Here is a 22,127-nt window from a genome sequence, read left to right as displayed (position 1 = left end):
GAAGAAGGGAGGAGAGTTAAAGCGGGGTTGGCCTGCAAATTGCTCCACCCCGGTTTCACCGGGCGGGGGGGGGAGGCTTTTGGAGACCAAGGAAGGGGGTGAGCTAATGGACTCACCCTTCTCCTCCGTGGGGTGAAGGCTAGGTGTCTATTCGGAAAACAGACGCCGAGGGCAAAGATGTATTCTACAATAGGTGATGCTACTCAGCTGGATTTAACCGAATAACAAGAGATCTTCTAGTGCAACCCGTAGGAGAAGACCTTCAAGGTCCTACTCTGAACGGCTGCAGGAATTGGGTATGGTTAGTCTAGAGAAAAGAAGGACTAGGAATGACAGGATAGCAGTATTCCAGTCTTTGAGGGGCTGCCACAAAGAAAAGGGGGTCAATTTATTCTCCAAAGCACCAGAAGGCAGGACCAAAAATGATGGATGGAAACTAATCAAGGAGAGAAGCAACTTGGAATTAAGGAGAAACTTCCTAACAGTGAGGACAACTAACCAGTGGAACAGCTGGCCTCCAGAAGTTGTGGGTGCTTCATCTCTGGAGGTTTTTAAGAAGAGACTGGATAGCTACCTATCTGTAAGGGTATAGGGCAGTGTTTCTCAACCTTGACAATTTTAAGGCTTGTGGACTTCAACTCCCAGAATTCCACAGCCAGCATACTCTTGTTGTTCTCCTGCTTGAGCAGGGGGTTAGACTAGAAGACCTCCAAGGTCCCTTCCAGCTCTATTTTCTGATTGAACCCACTGCTCAGGCAGGAGATTATATACCATTACAGACAACTGGCTGTCCAATTTCTGCTTAAAAGCCTCCAGTGACGGAGCACTCACAACTTCTGGAGGCAGGTCGTTCCACTGGTTCATTGTTCTCACTAAGACGTTTCTCCTTAGTTCCAGGTTGCTTCTCTCCTTGATAAGTTTTCATTCATTGTTTCTTGTCCTGCCTTCAGGCGCTTTGGAGAATAGCTTGACTCCCCTCTTCTTTGACGTAGCCCCTCAAATATTGGACGTTTGCTATCATGTCACCCCTAGACATTTCATTTTAATGTAGGCCAATTTGTGTACATTCAAAGTGACAATAAAGTTATTATTCTAGTCTGGTCCTTCTTTTCACTAGACTTGAGAAACCCAATTCCTGCAGCAGATCATCACTTGTTTACAATTCAGCTCCTTTAAATTAGAGCTGGGGAATGTGATTTTTAGGAAGGGGTTTCAGCTGCTGAGGATTCAAGAAAAGAAAATGTCGTATCCTTAATTGCCTTTCGCAACTATTTTAAGAGAAAGACCTAGTCCAGGGCCAAGCAGAGGGATAACAGACAGATAGAATCAAGATCACGTGAAGTGTTAATACACTTTACAAGGCCTTGGGAAGGCCGCACTTGGAATACTGCTTCCAGTTTTGGTCACCACAATGTAAAAAAGAGACTCTAGAAAGAGTGCAGAGAAGAGCAACAAAGATGATTAGGGGACTGGAGGCTAAAGCATATAAGGAACGGTTGCTGGAATTGGGTATGTCTAGTTTAATGAAGAGAAGGACGAGGGGGGACACGATAGCAGTCTTCCAATATCTCAGGGGCTGCCACAAAGAAGAGGGAGTCAAGCTATTCTCCAAAGCTCCTGAAGGCAGGACAAGAAGCAACAGATGGAAACTGCTCAAGGAGAGAAGCAACCTAGAACTAAGGAGAAACTTCCTGACAGTTAGAACAATTAACCAGTGGAACAACCTGCCTCCAGAAGCGGTGAATGCTCCAACACTGGAAGCTTTTAAGAAGAGACTGGACAGACATTTGCCCGAAATGGTATAGGGTTTTCTGCCTGAGCAGGGGGTTGGACTAGATGACCTCCAAGGTCTCTTCCAGCTTATTATTATTATTATGGATCATCGCACAGTCAGCCAGATGTTCAGACTGGATTTGGCATTTTGTCTACTTATCGAGTCCTTACCCAGGACCCAGGTGCCTATTACTATTGGTACTTCTTCTTCTTCTTCTTCTTCTTCTTCTTCTTCTTCTTCTTCTTCTTCTTCTTCTTCTTCTTCTTCTTCTTCTTCTTCTTCTTCTTCTTCTTCTTCTTCTTCTTCTTCTTCTTATTCTTCTTCTTCTTCTTCTTCTTCTTCTTATTCTTCTTCTTCTTCTTCTTCTTCTTCTTCTTCTTCTTCTTCTTCTTCTTCTTCTTCTTCTTCTTCTTCTTCTTCTTCTTCTTCTTCTTCTTCTTCTTCTTCTTCTTCTTCTTCTTCTTCTTCTTCTTCACAGATTTTACACTCAGTGGAGTTTTTGATGTACTCTGAGCTTAGTTGTTTTCTTGCAGAAGTTTCATTACCTAACTAGGTAACATCATCCGTGTTAGACCGGAGTGGGCTTTGTGGAATGGAGAAGGGGAGAGGAGGAGGGGGGGGAGGAGGAGGACTGTGGGGTCCTTAGAGTTCCTTAGCTTGGTTGTTTCCTTGCAAACATTTCATTACCCAACTAAGTCACATCATCAGTGCTAGAAGGGACTGGATCTCTATGTTTAGGTAGTTCCTTCTTTACTATTTGATGGTGGTCCCATGTTAATGTCGGTGGGAATCTCCGCTTCTCTGCTTCTCTGGGTGTCGATGGCTGGCGAGAATTTTGGTGTTTCATTTTCCTTCCTAGCTTTTTGATTGTCTCTTTTGCGTAGTATACAGATATTTATCTCTGTGTGCCTGTGGATGGCTGACAGGGCAAGGCACTTGTATGTAAACAGTGGAGCCAACCCATTCCTTTCTAGCACTGATGATGTTACCTCCTTGGGTAATGAAACATCTGCAAGAAAACAACACAGAGCACCAAGGACCCCGCAGTTCAATCTTGAGCTACTAAGAATCCCCTTCTATTGGTTTGCACTAGTCCTCAGCCTCTTGAGGTAAGGCTGGAAAGTTGGCCACCTTGAACTCCTGCTATACCTTTGAGTTAAGAGGTTTCAGAGCTGCCCTAAAACCAGACCCTTCCAGCGTCCCCACTGAGGAGATCCAGGGTAGGACAGCTATAATAATTATTCTAAATTCGCAACCGATACATCTGCCGTTCCTTTTCTATTCACGTCCAAATTGCCTGTTATACTTATGCATTTAATGTCTCCAAACCACTCCAGCTGGAACTGGGAAGCGCTCCGAAGTGTCAATACTAATATCTTTCCTAAATATGCAAAAAAAAAAAAAAATGGCGATAATTAATTCCATCTGTCCATCGTTGAATTAATAAAGAAACCTTCAAAAACTCTTGTAGCTTGACGAGCCGTTGAGATATGAATATTCCCCAGTGTGTTGATGTCTGACAGTTTTTAAGATTTCTCTCAAACATAGATGTATTCTCTCTCTCTCTCTCCCTCTGTCTGTCTCTCTGTGTGTCTGTCTCTTTGTCTCTGTCTCTTTCTCTCTCTCTCTTCTCTCTCTCTCTCTGTGTCTGTCTGTCTCTTTCTCTCTGTCCCTCTGTGTCTCTTTCTCTCTCTCTTGTCTCTTGTGTCTGTCTGTCTGTCTCTCTCTCTCTTTCTCTCTGTCCCTTTCTCTGTCTCTCTCTCATTCTCTCTCTCTTGTCTTTCTGTGTCTGTCTCTTTCTCTCTGTCCCTCTCTCTGTGTTTCTGTCTCTCTCTGTCTCTCTGTGTCTGTCTTTCTGTCTTTTTCTCTCTGTCCCCCCTCTCTCTTGTCTCTCTTTCTGTGTCTGTCTGTCTCTCTCTTTCTCTGTCTCCCGCTCTCTCTCTCTCTCTTGTCTCTCTTTCTGTGTCTGTCTATCTGTCTGTCTCTCTCTTGTCTCTCTGTGTCTGTCTGTCTCTCTCTTCTCTCTCTCTCTCTCTCTCTCTCTCGTCTCTCTGTGTCTGTCTGTCTGTCTCTCTCTCTCTCGTCTCTGTCTCTCTCTCTCTCTTGTCTCTCTGTGTCTGTCTATCTGTCTGTCTTTCTCTCTTGTCTCTCTTTCTCTGTCTGTCTGTCTGTCTCTTTCTCTCTCTCTTGTCTCTCTGTCTCTCTCTCTCTTGTCTCTCTTTCTGTGTCTGTCTATCTGTCTGTCTTTCTCTCTTGTCTCTCTTTCTGTGTCTGTCTATCTGTCTGTCTTTCTCTCTTGTCTCTCTTTCTGTGTCTGTCTGTCTCTCTCTCTCTCTTGTCTCTTTCTGTGTCTATCTGTCTGTCTCTTTCTCTTGTCTCTCTTTCTCTGTCTGTCTCTCTTGTCTCTCTCTCTCTCTCTTGTCTCTCTTTCTGTGTCTGTCTGTCTGTCTGTCTGTCTCTCTCTTGTCTCTCTGTGTCTGTCTGTCTCTCTCTTTCTCTCTCTCTCTCTTGTCTCTCTTTCTGTGTCTGTCTATCTGTCTGTCTCTCTCTTGTCTCTCTCTGTGTGTGTGTCTGTCTCTTCTCTCTCTCTTTCGCTCTTGTCTCTCTTTCTGTGTCTGTCTGTCTCTCTCTCTTGTCTCTCTTTCTCTGTCTGTCTGTCTCTCTCTCTCTCTCTTTCTCTCTCTCTCTCTTGTCTCTCTTTCTGTGCCTGTCTGTGTCTCTCTCTCTCTTGTCTCTCTTTGTCTGTCTGTCTCTCTCTCTCTCTCTCCCCCCCCCTTGGGACATTTTTCTCTTTGTTTCATCTGCATGTGCCCAAATTGAAGGAGGAATATTGATTTCATCTCGATGGTTTGTTCTTCTGGGTCAGCTAGTATTTTGATCACGCCCTCTGTCAGATTGACTGACTTCCCCAGCTAGAAGGGTTAGCTTAATTAACCAAAACTGTGCTGGGATCGTCAGATTATGGACAGAAGACATGTTGATGTTGCTGATTTCCCCCATTTTGCTTTTAAAATAACCGCTTGCGAACTCTGACTTCCTTGGGTTTAACTATGAGGTCCTCGGTGCTTCCTGAACTGGGTGGTTTTCTTGCAGATGTTTCATGACCCAACTAGGTAACCTCATCAGTGCTAGAAGGGAGTGGGTTTTATGGAGTAGAAAGGAGGAGGAGGAGGAGGAGGAGGAGGAGGAGAACTGTGGGGTGGGTCCTCGGTGTTCTCTGAGCTTGGTTGTTTTCTTGCAGACCTCTCATTACCCAACTAGGTAATCTCATCAGTGCTTGAAGGTGCAAACCCCATTCCTTTCTAGCATTGATGAGGTTACCTGGTTTGGTAATGAGAGGTCTGCAAGAAAAAAAAACCTAGCTCAGAGAGCACCAAGGACCCCACAGCTCTCCTCCTCATCCTCCTCTTCCTCTCCATTCTCTAAAACCCATTTTCTTCTAGCACTGATGATGTCACCTGGTTGGATCATGAAACATCTACAAGAAAACAACCAAGCTGAAAGAGCACCAAGGACTCCACAGTCGTTGTTGTTGTTGTTGTTGTCGTCGTCGTCGTCCTCCTCCTCCTCCTCCTCCAACCCCTATCCCTTCTAGCACTGATGATGTTACCTAGTTGGGTCAGGAAACATCTGCCAGAAAACAACCAAGCTCAGAGAGCACCAAGGACCTCACAGCCCTCCTCCTCCTCCTCCTCCCCCCTCTTCCTCCTCCCACTCCACAAAACCCACTCCCTTCTAGCACTGATGATGTTATCTAGTTGGGTCACGAAAGGTCTGTAAGAAAATCACCAAGCGCAGAGAGCACCAAGGACCCCATCATTTCATTACTTGGTTGAGCAGCTTGATTCACCGGATCGGAATGCTTTTTAAAGACGAAATTAAAGCCATTTGTGAAACGTACGTCCGTTCGTGTGCAGTTGGCTAATTATTTTGAAAAACTGCATTATGGGAAGTAGGAAGTGCTGCACGAGACAAAATAAACAATTATGGAAGCTGTTGCTATCCTGTTTCGCCACGGGTCCCGAGCGGCATTTGTGCTGGTCCGAACTGACAGTAAGATGCAGAGTCCCATATAACTCACACAAAAAACAAAACAAAATCCACAGCAGCTAAATAAACCTGCTCACTAATGAAAGTCTGCTGAAAAGTAGGTTAAACAATTAGAAAGCCTGGTGCTGAATTCTAGCTAGTCAGAGTTCAGACTAGAGCTGGAAGGGACCTTGGAGGTCTTCTAGTCCAGCCCTCTCTGCTTATGCAGAAAATCCTACACCGTTTCTGACAAGTGACTGTCCAGTCTCTTCTTATGAACCTCCAGTGTTGGAGCACCCACAACCTCTGGAGGCAGGTTGTTCCACTGGTTAATTGTCCTCACCGTTAGGAAGTTTCTCCTTAATTCCAGGTTGCTTCTCTCCCTGATTAGTTTCCATCCATTGTTTCTTGTCCTGCCCTCTGGTGCTTTGGAAAATAAATTGACCCCCTCCTCTTCCTTGTGGCAGCCCCTCAAAGACTGGAATACTGCTATCAGGTCACCGCTAGTCCTTCTTTTCTCTAGACTAGCCCTACCCAGATAAAAAGGGGTTATCTTACTTCTTAAGATCTTGTTAGATATGCTCAGCATACATTGGATAGTTTTTGGTTATAGGGAACCCTTTGTTAGATGTGCTCAATAGACATTGGATAGAATCGAGCTGGAAGGGACCTTGGAGGTCTTCTAGTCTAACCCCCTGATCGAGCAGGAGACTCTATTGTATACTATTTCAGACAAGTGGCTGTCCAGTCCCTTCTAAAAAAAAAGAAAAAAAACCTCCAGTGATGGAGCATCCACAACTTCTGAAGGCAACTTATGTTCCACTGGCTAATTGTTCTCACTGTCAGGAAATTTCTCCTTAGTTCCAGGTTGCTTCTCTCCTTGATTAGTTTCCATCTGTTGCTTCTTGTCCTGCCTTCAGGCTCTTTGGAGAATAGCTTGACTCCCTCTTCTTTGGGGCAGCTCCTGGAACGCTGCTATCATTTCCCCCCTCGTCCTTCTCTTCATTAAACTAGACATACCCCATTCCAGCAACTGTTCCTTATATGTTTTAGCCTCCAGTCCCCTAATCATCTTTGTTGCTCTTCTCTGCACTCTTTCTAGAGTCTCAACACCTTTTTTACATTGTGGTGACCAAAACTGGATGCAGGATTCCAATGTGGCCTTACCAAGGCCTTGTAAAGTGGTATTAACACTTCATGTGATCTTGATTCTATCCCTCTGTTAATGCAGCCTAGCACTGTGTTGGCTTTTTTGGCAGCTTCAGCACACGGCTGGCTCCTATTTAAGTGATTGTCCACTAGGACTCTGAAATCCCTGTCACAGTTACTACTGTTGAGCAAGGTACCCCCTGTACTATACCTGTACATTTGGTTTTTCTTGCCTGAATGTAGAACCTTGCTTTTTTCACCTTTGAATTTCATTTTGTTAGATAGCGCCCAGTGTTCCAGTTTGTCCAGATCTTCCTGTATCCTAAGCCTGTCTTCTGGAGCGTTGGCTATTCCTGCCAGCTTGGTGTCATCCGCAAATTTGATGTGTTCCTGCAACCCTATCTATCATAGGTTGTAAGGTAGCCTTACCCGTAATTTCATCCATCACATGTTGTTTATGCTCACTTTAGCTTCACATTCTTTGTACCCCCCCCCCCAAAAAAAATTTCTCAGTTTCTCCTTGTCCCGGACTTTGAAGAACAGAGCAGGCCAAACAGAGCATACATTCTGAAAAAAAGCAAATTGGAATAAATAACTTCATTTGTTCTTGGTGACACAAAAGTTCTGCCTTCCCCCGAATGAATTTTCACAGCTGGGCCAAGAGTGTCATTTTAATTAATTGTGTCATGTTAATTAACATGAGCAATAGCCTGGGAAGGTAGCTAAAAAGCGTCTCATTCTTTGGGATACGTAGGCACCAATGAAGCTTAGAAAGCTTTAGGAAAGAAAAAACAACAACAACAACAACAACAAAACATATTTCCATGGATGATGCGTCTCTCTTTCTTTGTAAACCTCTGAGCGTGTTTCACCCCTTCGCACAAAAAATATTGTGAAACAAAATGCAAAGCTAATTTGCTTTTCTCCCAGATGACCCCCCATGTAGGCTATACAGGGTAATCCTTGACTTATAACAATTCATTTAGTGACTGTTCAACAGCCCTGGAAAATGTGGCTTTTGACTATGTCTCACCCATACAACCGTTGCAGCATCCCAGGGGGTCCTGTGATCAAAATTCAGAGGCTTGGCGACTGACTCGTATTTATGACGGTTGCGCCGTCGTATGATCCCCCTTTGCGACCACCTGACAAGCAAAGTTAAGAGGGAATCTGGATTCACTTAACAACGCTGTTGTTAACGACTGCAGGGATTCACTTAACCACTTTAGCAAGCAAGAGCGTTAAATGAGGCAAAACTCACTTCACCGTGGTCTTGCTTGGCAACGGAAGTTGTGGGTCAGTTGTGGTCGTACGTTGAGGACTTCCTGCTTCCCCTGCACATTCAGACAAACATCAGACCGGGGGGTCTTCAAACTTGGCCCTTTTATGACTTGTGGACTTCAACCCCCAGAATTCCTCAGTCGGCCATTTTGATGACACTGCGGGCTTGGATCCAGACCAGGGGTCTTCAAACTTGGCCCTTTGATGGCTTGTGGACTTCAACTCCCAGAATTCCTCAGCCAGGCACGTGACCAGGACTTCACATCTCAGATTCAATAACTGGCATCTTAACTTGGCTTGTTCTCTTGACGTGACTGAAAACTCATAGATAAAAAAACTAGCTAAAAGCCAAATAAATGGGTTGATTATCCACTGTCTATGAGATCATGGATATAATCCTTCTACCTTCAGTGATTATGCTTTATATCATTGCTTTATTCTCCAGAATGATGATGATGATGATGATGATGATGATGATGATGATGATGATGGAAGGGACCTTGGAGGTCTTCTAGTCCAACCCCCCACTCAGGCAGGAAACCCCATACCATTTCAGACAAATTTTCTCCTTCTCTTTCTCCTCGTCCTCCTTCTTTCTTTCTTTCTTTCTTTCTTTCTTTCTTTCTTTCTTTCTTTCTTTCTTTCTTTCCTTCCTTCCTTCCTTCCTTCCTTCCTTCCTTCCTTCTTTCTTTCTTTCTTTCTTTCTTTCTTTCTTTCTTCCTTTCTTTCTTTTTTTCCTTCCTTCCTTCCTTTCTTCCTTTCTCTTTCTTTCTCTTTCTTTCTTTCTTTCTTTCTTTCTTTCTTTCTTTCTTTCTTTCTACCTTTTCTTCCTTTTTTCTTTCCTCTTCTTTCTTTCTTTCCTCTTTCTTTTCTTTCTTTCTTTCTTTCTTTCTTTCTTTCTTTCTTCATTCCTCTTTGTTTCTTTCTTTTTTCTTACCTTTCATCTTTCTTTCCTCTTTCTTTTTTCTTTCCTCTTTCCTCTTTCTTTCTTTTTTCTTTATTTCTGTCTTTCTTCTTTCTTCCCTTTTCTTTCTTTTTTCTTTCCTCTTTCCTCTTTCTTTCCTTTCTTTCTTTCTTTCTTTTCCTCCTCCTCTTCCTCCTTCCTTTCCAACTTCACCTTTTATTTCACCTCCATTTAGTTCTGCTTCTGCTTCTCTTCTACGCGTTTCCCAGCCTCTGTGTCTGTGGGTGTCACGAAATCATAGTGAAGCTCCTGACATTTCATTAGAGAGCAAAAGACCACCCAAACCGAAGGGGGGGGGGGAATTGCTTCGGCCCATGTATGGCAGCCTTGCCAATTGAGGGCAAAGTCAACGGTATCTGTGGAAGATGGAACTAAATGAAGTTACCTCAGACCTTCCGCTGCCACAAACGGATATAAATTGGCTTCATTAAAAATCTCTAACATATTTTTAAAGCTATTACCTACTACAGCGGTTCTCAACCTGTGGGTCGGGACCCCATTTGGGGTCGAACGACCATTTCACGGGGGTCGCCGAACAACGCAGTCCGCCTTTTTTTCCCCTTTTCCCTAGCTGTGCTACTCCCTTTTATTCTATTGGCTTTTGAAAGCCAATAGGATAGACTCTCTTGAATAGAGTCTAATTCTATTGGCTTTCAACTGCCAATAGGAATTGTCCAGGCTGTCTCTGCCCTGCTGAGCCCGCCAAAAGTCCCATTCTGCAAACGGGGCTGCACCAGTTGAGTAGTCCTCGACTTACGACCGGTTGGGGGTCACGGCATTAAAAAGGTTGAAAACCACTGGTCCAGCTAGACATAACAACACTAAGCTTAATGTGAGAATCAAGGTTATTGAGCCCAGAGCTGGTAAAGAATTGGCGGGCTGGAGAACTGGAGAAGAAGCCTGCGCTTCTAGCTAATTGGGGAATGTGATTTATGACTATTAATTGGAGGAGGGAATGCATGCTATGAGCAGCCAAAAGCTGCTAGCTTGGTGGCATTTTATGTAGAAAGTGAACAAAGGGACCCAATTGAATCGTCCCGCTTTCTAAATGAAAAGGCAGAAAGTAAAATTGATTTTTCAGATCTGGGGTGAAACATTCCCCCCCCCCCGTTCCTTCCTCCGTCTTTTTTTTTTTTTTACCAGCGGTCCATTTTTTTCCTTCCATCTGCACGTTGTTACTTGGTTTATAAATCAGGTGAGCAATTGTGACTCCTACTTGTGACCTTCAGCTACCTCATCCCAGATTGGGGCTGCAAATTCCATATTTCCAGGCCCGTCAGAATAATGCTTTTGTCAAGGCTGCTAACATCGGATGTTCTTGCTTTGACAACAGATGGAGAGGCAGCCATTTTCCTTCTTATGTTTTACTCTTAGAATTAGAGTTAGAATTAGATGATGCTGGGGGGGGAAGGAGGAGGAATGTGCAAGGGAGTTTAGTTAGACATAACAATATTGTAATCGTGTGAGAACCAAGGTTTTTTGAAATAAGAGATGGTAAGAAATGGCGGGCTGAAGAACTGGTGGGAAAGCCCACATTTCAAACTAATTGGAGAATGTGATTTATGATGGTTAATTGGAGGAGGGGATTGTACTTTGATACTATGTGCTCAGGGGAGGAGAACTCAGATTTTGGCTTGGCCTATGTGCATGCAGATGTTATGCCACTCGAATAAAGATTCTTTAAGGTAGACAATGCCTCGAAGTTCTTTGAAGACTTTCACCTGGCAGAACCATGGCAGTTTTCCCCCCATCTATTTAAAAAATAATTTTATTTACCGTATTGGTAACCCTTCTGTTGACCTCGTTGGGATCCACACTGACCTACTCACACAATACTTCTTATTGGCCATAACTAATGTTCAACATGATTTCCTGTTGAATCTCAGGCATAAAAAATTGCATAATTCTCCAGTCTATAATAATAACAACAACAATAGCAACAAAAACAACAACAACAGATAAGCACCTGCAACATAACACCCCGGACTTAACAATTGTTGATAAAAAAGACAAAAAAGTCTGGATAGTGGACGTGGCAGTGCCTGGAGACAGCAGAATAGACGAGAAAGAACTGGAGAAGATAACAAAATACAAAGACCTACAAATAGAAATAGAAAGACTGTGGCAAAAGCAAGCAAGGGTAGTACCAATAGTAATAGGCTCCTTGGGTGCAATCCCAAAACAACTGGAGCACCACTTGAACACCATTGGCATTGACAAATTCGCTATTAGTCAATTGCAAAAGGCGGCCTTACTAGGAACTGCTTCCATCCTGCGACGATATCTGTAATACCATCAAACATCCACATCTGCCTATCCCAGGTCCTGGGTAAGGACTCGATAGGTAGACAAAATGCCAAATCCAGTCTGAACATCTGGCTGACTGTGCCATGATTAATAATAATAATGATGATGAAAGAGACCTTGGAGGTCATCTAGTCCAACCCCCTGCTCGGGCAGGAAACCCTATACCACTTTGGACCAATGGCTGTCCAGTCTCTTCTTAAAAACTTCCAGTGTTGGAGCATTCACCGCTTCTGGAGGCAGATTGTTCCACTGGTTAATTGTTCGTAGTTCAGGGTTGAAATGAGGGGTCCTGGATGCTCCCTAAGCTTGGTGGTTTCCTTGCAGACATTTCATGACCCAACTAGGTAACATCATCAGTGCTGGAAGGGAATGAGGTTTGCAGGGAAGAGGAGGACTGTGGGGTCCTTAGTTCTCTCTGAGCTTGGTGGTTTTCTTGTAGATGCTTCATGACCCAACTAGGTAACATCAGTGCTAGACGGGTTTATGGGGAGGAGGAGGAGGAAGAGGAAGAGGAGGAGGAGAATTGTGGAGTCCTGAATGCTCTCTGAGCTTGGTGGTTTTCTTGCAGAGGTTTCATGACCCAACTAGGGAACATCATCAGTGCTAGAAAGGAGTGGGGTTTGCAGAGAGAGGAGGAAGAGAAGGAGAAGGGTGGGGGTCATTGGTGTTCTCTGAGCTTGGTTTTTTTTCTTGCAGACATTTCAGAAAAGGTTTCAATTTGACATTCTCCCTCTCATTTGGCCCAATACACAGAATCAGAGGGCTAATTGGAGATCTACTAGTCCAACCCCGCGTCCAAATCAGGAGATCTTATACTGTCCTGTACAAATGATTTTCTAGTCTTTTCATGAAAACCTCCAAGGATGGAGCACCCACAACTCCAGAAGCCAAGCTGTTCCATGGATTAGTCATTCTCATGGTCAGGAAATCGCTCTGATGAGTTTACACCCCTTGAAAAAGAGGTTGAGACTCTGGAAAGTGGGCAGAGAAGAGCAACGAGAATGATTAGGGAGCTGGAAGCTAAAGCATGCAAAGAACGGTTACAGGAATTGGGCATGTCCAGCCTAATGAAAAGAAAGTCTACGGGAGACATGATAGCAGTCTTCCAATATCTCAGGGGCTGCCCCAAAGAAGAGATAGTCAAGCTTTTCTCCAAAGGACAAGAAGCAACGGATGGAAACTAATCAAGGAGAGAAGCAACCTAGAGCTAAGGAGAAACTTCCTGACAGTGAAAACAATTAACCAGTGGAACAACGTGTCTCCAGAAGTTGTGGATGCTCCAACACTGGAAGTTTTTAAGAAGAGACTGGACAGTCATTTGTCTCAAATGGTATAGGGTTTCCTGCCAGAGGAACGGGATGGACTAGAAGACCTTCACAGTCCCTTCCAACTCTCTTATTCCGTTCTTCTGAAGGAGATGTTTAGTCAGGAATGGGATCCTTCCTCCATCTTTAAGCTCTTCAGCATTACATCTCCTCCCCATTGACCCAATGATAGAAGAACCCTTGTCCTCCTTTCCATGCTACCATTTTGACCCCAATCTGCTTTCTCTTGACACCCTTGAAGGGTGCTTATTCTGCCTATCTGCTCCCCCTTTTTGTTCATTTATTCCAAAGGCTCCTTAAGGGTATTTTGAAGTGCACCCAGGAGGAAGTTTTTCAACAGCATCAGAAGTGGGAGAATGAATGACAAGAGATTCTGGAGGTTTGCCTAATTCTTCTGCACCTGGAGACCATTGTGTGCGAGCTTCTCCTGCAGCGTCACTCATTTCCTGGTGGTTCTGCTCTTTGTGGGTGGATGTTATTTGTTTAAGGAAGTCTTCAGAAAAAAGTCTAATTTTGCAGATCCCTTTCAATTGCACCTGGTGTTCTTCCAGCAGAACTAAGGGAGACCAACTACTTGGAGGGATCCTGGATGCTCTCTCAGCTTGGTGGTTTTCTTGCTGACTTTTCATTACCCAACGAGGTAACATCATCCGGGTTAGAAGGGAGTGGGCTTTGCAGAGAGGAGGAGGAAGAGGAGGAGGAGGAGGAGGAGGACGACGACTGTGGAATCCTTTGGTGCTCTATGAGTGGTTTTCTTATACGGAAGTTTCATGACCCAACTATGTAACATCTGTGCTAGAAGGGAGGGTCTTTGCAGAGGGGAAGAGGAAGAAGGAGAAGGAGAAGGAGGAGGAGGAGGAGGAGGAGGAGGAGGAGGAGGAGGAGGAGAAGGAGAAGGAGAAGAAGAAGAAGAAGAAGAAGAAGAAGAAGAAGAAGAAGAAGAGGAAGAGGAAGAGGAAGAGGAAGAGGAAGAAGAAGAAGAAGAAGACAGGGGCCTTGGTGCTGCCTCTGAGCTTGGTGGTTTCCTTGCAGATATTTCATCACCCAACTAGGTAACATCATCAGGGTTAGAAGGGAGTGGGCTTTGCACTAAATCTTCTGTATTCTTAGAGGTTGTTTGGTTGAGTTATTTACTGCTGACTTGCTTGGCACTTTCCTGATTGGGGTGTTGCTTACTTTGATTGTTGCTCTGATATTAACCTTGGAGTTAATCCATGCTCATCTGGGTTCTGATGGCTGGTGGAGAGGCGCTTATGCCTTTGGATTGCCTTTTTGGCTAGTTGTTCTCTCTTTTGCACAGTAGGTCAATATTGTTTATGTCCGTGTGTCTATTGGTGGCTAATTGGTCAGCATGCCAAGTCTTCTAGAAATGCCCTAGCATTTTTGAACTTGGCGTGATCTAGGATGGTCGCAAACTATGGTTAAGTCTGCCTTTTTGTTGTGCAGTGAAAGAGTTTTCATGGGGTCTTCTAACTGCTAGTTAGTATTAGACCTCACCGTCTCCTGGTGATTGGCCCAAAGGCATCCAGTGTACTTTCATGCCTAAGGCGGGACTAGAACTCACCGTCTCCTGGTGATTGGCCCAAAGTCATCCAGTGTACTTTCATGCCTAAGGCGGGACTAGAACTCACCATCTCCTGGTAATTGGCCCAATGTCACCCAGCCGGCTTTCCTACCTAATGCAGGACTAGAACTCACTGTCTCCTGGTGAGTCATCCAGTCAGCTTTCATGTGTAAAGCAGAACTAGAACTCACCATCTCCCACTCTTTACTGGTGCCTTAACCACTAGACCAAGCTGCCTTCCCAGACCAGAAGGGCACCTGCTTGGGAAAGCTGATCCTGATCGGAGTCTGGCAGCCTATCAGCATGCTCTGGGCCTGGCAACTGTCCTTCAATGTCACTGTTGGGAGTTTTTTCGTTCACCCGCCATAAATCCCAGGTGCATCTTCCATTAAAACAGTGGTTCTCAACCTTTTTAATGCCGAGACCCCCAACCGGTCGTAAGTCGAGGACTACTCAACTGGTGCAGCACCGTTTGCAGAATGGGACTTTTGGCGGGCTCAGCAGGGCAGAGACAGCCTGGACAATTTCTATTGGCTTTTGAAAGCCAATAGAATTAGACTCTATTCAAGAGAGTCTATTCTATTGGCTTTCAAAAGCCAATAGAATAAAAGGGAGTAGCACAGCTAAGGAAAAGGGGGGGAAAATGGTGACTGCGTTGTGTGGCGACCCCCGTGAAATGGTCATTCGACCCCAAATGGAGTATATATATATATACATATATATCTCAATGTTATATTTTTTTCTTTTTTTATAAATATAATTTTTTAATTGTTTTTTTAATTAAGCCTATATTCTGCTCTGGGAAGCTCAGGGGGGGGAAGGAGGGGGGTGTTTGGGGGGGGTTGGGGAAGGGGGATTTTGTTGTGTAATGTTTAGGTTTTTTTTGTATTTGTTGTTTTTTGTTCTTGTATTGTTTTGTTCTTTTTGTAAAACTTATAAAACTTTTTAATAATAAAAAAAAAGAATAAAAGGGAGTAGCACAGCTAAGGAAAAGGGGGGAAAAATGGTGGACTGCGTTGTGTGGCGACCCCCGTGAAATGGTCGTTTGACCCCAAATGGGGTCCCGACCCACAGGTTGAGAACCACTGCATTAAAACAAAGCAAAAATCAGCCGCGATCTGGTTCCAAACGTTGCAAAGAATGAAAAGGGGAAAAAATAGAACCCAACATGTTTGTTTGCTTGTTTCTGGAAGCGCCAAACCACACTTTGGGAAGACATCAATCGAACTCCCCACTGTGTCGGTTTGACACCCGCCATTCTGTAATGAATGCATTCTTTGCGTTTCTGGCTGCTCCCAGCTGCGTTTGACATCCTGTGATTAATTTCCCTTTGCCTTTCATAAACAAACTTCACGCAAAGCCAATAATGCACAGCCGGGCCCTTTCAATACCCAAAAACCAACCTGCCACTGGCTTATCTTGATGTACTGTAAATGTAAGAGAAGAGAAATGGATGTTCATGCCGGCTCGGGAGAGATGGCGAGAACTCCAGAATGTGTTTGTAAGGCTCACAACGTGCCACGCTGAGTAGTGAATGGGTCTAAGGGACTTTGGGCTCACTCTGGCTCCCATCTTCTGCTTGACTTGAACCCAAGCAAATAACAGAATGACAGAGTGAAAGGGGACCTTGGAGGTCTTCTAGTCCAACCCCCTGCTCAGGCAGGAGAATCTATATCATCTCAGACGAGTGACTGTCCAGTCTCTTCTTAAAAACCTCCAGTGATGGAGTGCCCATGATTTCTGGTGGCAAGCTGTTCCACTGGTGAGAAGAGAAGACAAGAGGACCTGGAAGGGACTTTGGAGGTCATCTAGTCCAGACCCCTGCTCCAGCAGGAAAACCTATACCATTTCAGATAGGTGGCTGTCCAGTCTCTTCTTAAAAACCTCCAGTAATGGAGCGCCCATGATTTCTGGTGGCAAGCTGTTCCACTGGTTAGTTAGAATAGAATAGAATAGAAAATATGGAATGGAATGGAATAGAATAGAGCTGTAAGGGAACTTGGAGGTCTTCTAGTCCAGCCCCCTGCTCAAGCAGGAGAACCTATACCATCTCAGACAAGTGACTGTCCAGTCTCTTCTTAAAAACCTCCAGTGATGGAGCACCCACAATTTCTGGTGGCCAGCTGTTCCACTGGTTAATTGTTCCACTCCCAAAAATGGACTGTCCAATCTCTTCTAGAAAGCCTGCAGTGATGGAGCATCCACAACTTCCGCAGGCAAGTCATTCCACGGGATAATTGTTCTCGCTGTTAGAAAGTTTCTCCTTAATTGTAAGGATTTTAATTTTAATTTGAGGTTTAAGTTCTGAACTTCAACACAGAACACAGAATAACCAAGTTGGGTGGGACTTTAGAGGTCTTCTAGTCCAACCCCCGAGCAGGAGACCCTATAGAAGTTGAGACAAGTGGCTGTCCAGTCTCTTCTTGAAAACCTCCAGCGATGAAGCACCCACCACGTCTGGTGGCAAGCTGTTCCACTGGCTAATTGTCCTCACTGTTAGGAATTTTCTCCTTAATTCCAGGTTGCTTCTCTCCTTGATGAGTTTCCATCCTTTGCTTCTTGTCTTTCTTTCTGGGGATTTGGAAAATAAGTTGACCCCCCCCCTTCTTTGGGGCTTCCCCTCAAATACTTGAAGACTGCTATAATATCACCCCTAGTCCTTTGTTTCATAGACTGGCCATACGCAGTTCCTGCAACTGTTACTTCTGTTTTTCATCAACCCAACCGTGGGGGGACATTGGCTCACTTAACAACCATGGGGTTCATTTAATGACATCCACAAAATGGTAATAAAATCAGGCCAATCACATAGGTTACCCGTTTTAGGATCATCATGGCTTACAGTTGTGATGGGCAGGCTGCATGACTGTCCTAAGTCAACAACTAACTGTATCTCTCTCCAATAGCCAGCATGACTGCCATTGTTTAGAATACAATAGAATGGAATGGAATGGAACAGAACGGGACGGAACAGAACAGAACAGAATAGAATATATGGAGTGGAGTGGAAGAATGGAATGGAATAGAGTGGAGTGGAGTATAGAGTAGAGTAGAGTAGAGTATAATAGAATAGAATAGAATAGAATAGAATAGAATAGAATAGAATAGAATAGAATAGAATAGAATAGAATAGAATAGAATAGAATATGTGGAGTGGAGTGGAAGAATGGAATAGAATAGAATGGAGTGGAGTGAAGTGGAGTGAAGTGCAATAGAATAGAACAGAATAGAATAGAATAGAATAGAATAGAATAGAATAGAATAGAATAGAATAGAATAGAATAGAATAGAATAGAATAGAAAATATGGAATAGAATAGAATAGAATAGAATAGAATAGAATAGAATAGAATAGAATAGAATAGAATAGAATAACAGACTTGGAAGGTACCTTGGAGGTCATCTAGTCCAACCCCCTGCCCAAGCCGGAGACCCTGCCATTAGCATCATAAATTGCAATCATAAATAACAATCGTACTTTACTATGATTTCTTGTGATTATTTATTATTATTACTGATCATTGCACAGTCGGCCAGATGTTCAGATTGGATATGGCATTTTGTCTACCTATCGAGTCCTTACCAAGGATCTGGGATAGGCAGATGTGGATGTTTTATGGTATTACAGATATCGTCGCAGGATGGAAGCAGTTCCTAGTAAGGCCGCCTTTTGCAATTGACTAATAGCGAATTTGTCAATGCCAATGGTGTTCAAGTGGTGCTCCAGTTGTTTTGGGATTGCACCCAAGGAGTCTATTACTATTTGTACTACCCTTGCTTGCTTTTGCCACAGTCTTTCTATTTCTATTTGTAGGTCTTTGTATTTTGTTATCTTCTCCAGTTCTTTCTCTTCTATTCTGCTATCTCCAGGCACTGCCACGTCCAATATCCAGACTTTTTTGTCTTTCTTATCGACAATTGTTAAGTCTGGGTGTTATGTTGCAGGTGCTTGTCTGTTTGAATTCTGAAGTCCCAGAGCAGTTTAATTTTATCATTTTCTATGACTTTCTCTATTTTATGATCCCACCAGTTCTTGCTTACAGGCAAATGATATTTCTTGCAGATCTTCCAATGCACCATTGTTGCTACTTTGTCATGCCGCTGCTTGTAGTCAGTCTGTGTGATCTTCTTGCAGCAGCTTACCAGGTGGCCCACTGTTTCTTCAGCTTCTTTGCATAGGCAGCATTTACTGCCTGTTGCTGTCTTCTCAATTTTGACTTTATATGCATTTGTCCTTAAGGCTTGGTCTCGTGCAGCCAGAATTAGTCCCTCGGTCTCTTTCTTCAATTTTCCTGCTCTTAGCCATTACTATTGGTACTACCCTTGCTTGCCTTTGCCATAGTCGTTCTATTTCTATTTGTAGGTCTTTGTATTTTGTTTATTATTATTGTTGTTGTTGTTATTATTATTGTATATTATTCATTACATTCAATTAGCAAATGCATTGAGTAAATGAGGGAGGGATCATGCTCAATTAACGTGATCCCATTAACAAATTCCTCAGGTTATGAATGTCATTTGCAGGGTCTATTACATTTGTAACTCAAGGACTACCAGTACTTTGCTCTAGTCAGCTTTCCCTCAACCCTGACCAGTCTCCCAGTCCTTGCTGCTAAAAACATCCCCACAGCATGATGCTGCCACCACCATATTTCACCGTTGGGATGATGCTGAGCAGGTGATGAGCGTTGCCTGGTTTCCTCCAGACGGAACGTTTAGAATTGAGGCCAAACAGTTCGATCTTGGTTTCATCAGACCAGAGAATGTTGTTCCTCACAGTCTTCAGGTGCTTTTTTTGACAATTCCAAGTTGGCTTTCAAGTGTTTTGCACTGAGAAGAGGTTAGCCACTTCTGCCATAAAGCCCAGATCGGTGGAGGGCTGCAGTGATGGTTCTCCTTCTGGAACTCTGTCCCATCTCCACACAGGATATCTGGAGCTCCATCAGAGTGAGCATTGGATTCTTGGTCACCTCTCTTACTAAGGCCCTTCTCCCCTGATTGCTCAGTTTGACCGCTGCGACCAGCTCTTGGAAGAGTCCTAGCTGAGCCAAACTTCCTCCATTTCATAATTATGGAGGCCACTTGCCCGTAGGAACCTTCAGTGCAGCAGAAATTTTATTGTAGCCTTCCCCAGATCTGTGCCTTGCGACAATCCTGTCTCTGAACTCTGCAGGCAGTTCCTTTGACCTCTTGGCTTTTGTTCTGCTACAGTGTACATTGTCAGCTGCGAGGCCTTCTACAGAGAGGTGTGTGCCTCAATGTCCAATCAATTTAATTTACACCACGTTGACTCCAATGAAGATGTAGAAACATGTCCACAATGATCAAGAGAAATGGGAGGCATCTCAGCTTAATTTGAAATGTTGTTGCAAAGGGTCTTAATAGTTATGCCAATGTGATATTTCAGGGGTGTTTTTTTCTTCTTTTGAATAAATTCACAAACATTTCTAAAATTCTGTTTGCCATTATGGGATACTGAGTGTAGATTAATTGAAAAAATGAATTATTACAATTATTATTATAATAGGCCTTCCTGTCCTCTACCATCTCCTGCGTTGAACTTTTTCTATCAAGGAAAAATGACATAAGATAAATGACTTAGATGAGGGAATTGAAGGTTGTGGTTGGTTGCAAAATCGTGTCTGACCCATTGTGACCCCATGGACAACATTCCTCCAGGCCTTCCCGTCCTCTACCATGTCCTGGAGTCCATTTAAGCTCACGCCTCCTGCTTCAGGGACTCCATCCAGCCACCTCCTTCTCTGTCGTCCCCTTCTTCTCTTGTCCTCCATCTTTCCCAGCATCAGGCTCTTCTCCAGTGAGTCCTTCCTTCTCATTAATTGGCCAAAGTCCTTGAGTTTCAACTTCAGGATCTGGCCTTATAAAGAGCAGTCGGGGTTGATCTCTTCTAGGACTGACCGGTTTGAACGCCTTGCAGTCCAAGGGACTCACAGGAGTCTTCTCCAGCACCTAGTTCAAAGGCCTCCATTCTTTGGCGCTCAGCCTTTCTCATGATCCAGCTTTCACAGCCATACCTTGCAACTGGGGAAACCATGGCCTTGACTATACGTACTTCTGTTGGCAGGGTGATGTCTCTGCTTTTTAGTATGATTTTTAGTATATATATATAATATGTAAATGCTGCAGATAGCACACATATAGCATACGATGTGCAATAAAACCATTAGGCAGCGACGTAGGTTGTTGCCTGGTAACCAGAGTGAGAGAATACGTTTTCTGTTGAGCTACTAAACATTGTGTAGGAAGGCAATACAAAGGTGCTTTAGTATGCATTGCTTACACTTTGTTAGGAAGTCCGTGTGATGAGGACGTAAAGGCCCTTCAAATGTCCTTGAGATCATCTAGTCCAGGGCTTTTCAACCTTTTCACCCATTGTACCACTTTTAGGATATGGCAACATCCAAGTACCACCAGTCGCCTAGCAAGGTGTCAAAAACTTAATGACCCAAAAAAAGGAAAAAAAAGTGATAAAGTACAGGTAGTCCTCGACTTACAACAGTTCGCTTAGTGACTGTTCAAAGTTACAGTGGCCCTGAAAAAAGTGCCCCCCAAGCCACAGCCGAGCAAGACACCTGCCTGCCCACCCGGCGGCGCTCTTCCTCCTGTCCGAGGTTTTCATTGTTGTGAACATTTCTATTGAGGATTGGCAGCAGGGGTGGGGTGGGGGGTGTTTGTTTTTTATTCCCCCTGTCTGCTGGGTGGTTGCAGCAGGTTTTGGTCACTTCACCTGACCCTGGGACACTGTCATAAATATGAATCAGTTGCCAAGCATCTGAATGTAAATCACAAGACCCTGGAGAGGTTGCAACATTCCAGCTGATCGGCGCTTCTTCTGGGCTCAGCAGAAGGGCCAGGATCAGTGCTTCTTTCCAGCTGATTGGTGCGTCTTCAGGGCTCAGCAGAACCGTCAGGATCAGCACCGAGCTGCAGCTGAAGCCTGGCGCTGATCCTGGCGCTTCCGCTGAGCCCTGACAGCCCCAAAGACGCGCTGATCCTGGGGATTCCGCTGAGCCCTGACAGCCCCAAAGAAGCGCTGATCCTGGGGCTTCCGCTGAGCCCTGACAGCCCTGCAGCTCCAGCCGTCCCTCGCTCAGGCTTGTGCGGTGCTGCCACCGGTTCAGCTCCTTCTCCTCCCCCACTACCACCTTTCTAGGATGGTTGCATACCACCTGCCAAGTGCCAGTGTGCCACAGGTGGTACCCGTACCACTGGTTGAAAAGCCCTGATATAGTATCCTTTCGTTTGCTCTTTAATCCACGGACAGAATCTTTCTGTCTTGACTGGGATGCCAAACACGGATCTTTCCACAGCTCTTTGCACCACGTGTAGCTTTTGTATCAATTATGAGGTTAGTTTCCATGTTTTGCTGGTGTAGGTTAGAGCAGGTAGCACATGCACACACACACACACACACACACACACACACACACGTACAGTGATGGAAAATATAGTGTTTAAGGTAGTGTATCCCTATGCAACAAAATGTGGGGGATGACAATGAATTTAGTGAATTTAGAATTCGCTGCTTCTAAATAAAATTACCAAGGGGAAAATAGTTATGCACTCCCACGTAGGCTTTTGCACAAAGGGATTGAGAAACACACCCGTTGTGCAGGCACCTAGCACGGTAACCGGAACGATAATCACAATTACGGGACTGAATTGCGACACAGGACAAACAGATTCGAATCCCCACTTGGCAAAAGAGCACATT

General features: G+C 44.3%; 1 protein-coding gene across 1 annotated transcript in view; it reads left to right on the top strand.

Moving 5' to 3' along the window:
* LOC120303715 (t-SNARE domain-containing protein 1-like) overlaps positions 1 to 22,127 on the top strand; it is a gene marked incomplete at its 5' end in the record, with an annotated part of 105,873 nt that overhangs the window by 55,997 nt on the left and 27,749 nt on the right. The gene's annotated exons all lie outside the window — the stretch shown is intronic.

The sequence above is a fragment of the Crotalus tigris genome, unplaced genomic scaffold (genome assembly GCF_016545835.1).
Source record: "Crotalus tigris isolate CLP2741 ecotype Arizona unplaced genomic scaffold, ASM1654583v1 scf7180000024477.215749, whole genome shotgun sequence".
NCBI classification, from domain to species: domain Eukaryota; kingdom Metazoa; phylum Chordata; class Lepidosauria; order Squamata; family Viperidae; genus Crotalus; species Crotalus tigris.
The sequence above is the reverse complement of the archived record's forward strand: the minus strand, read 5'-3'. Positions and strand labels throughout refer to the sequence as shown.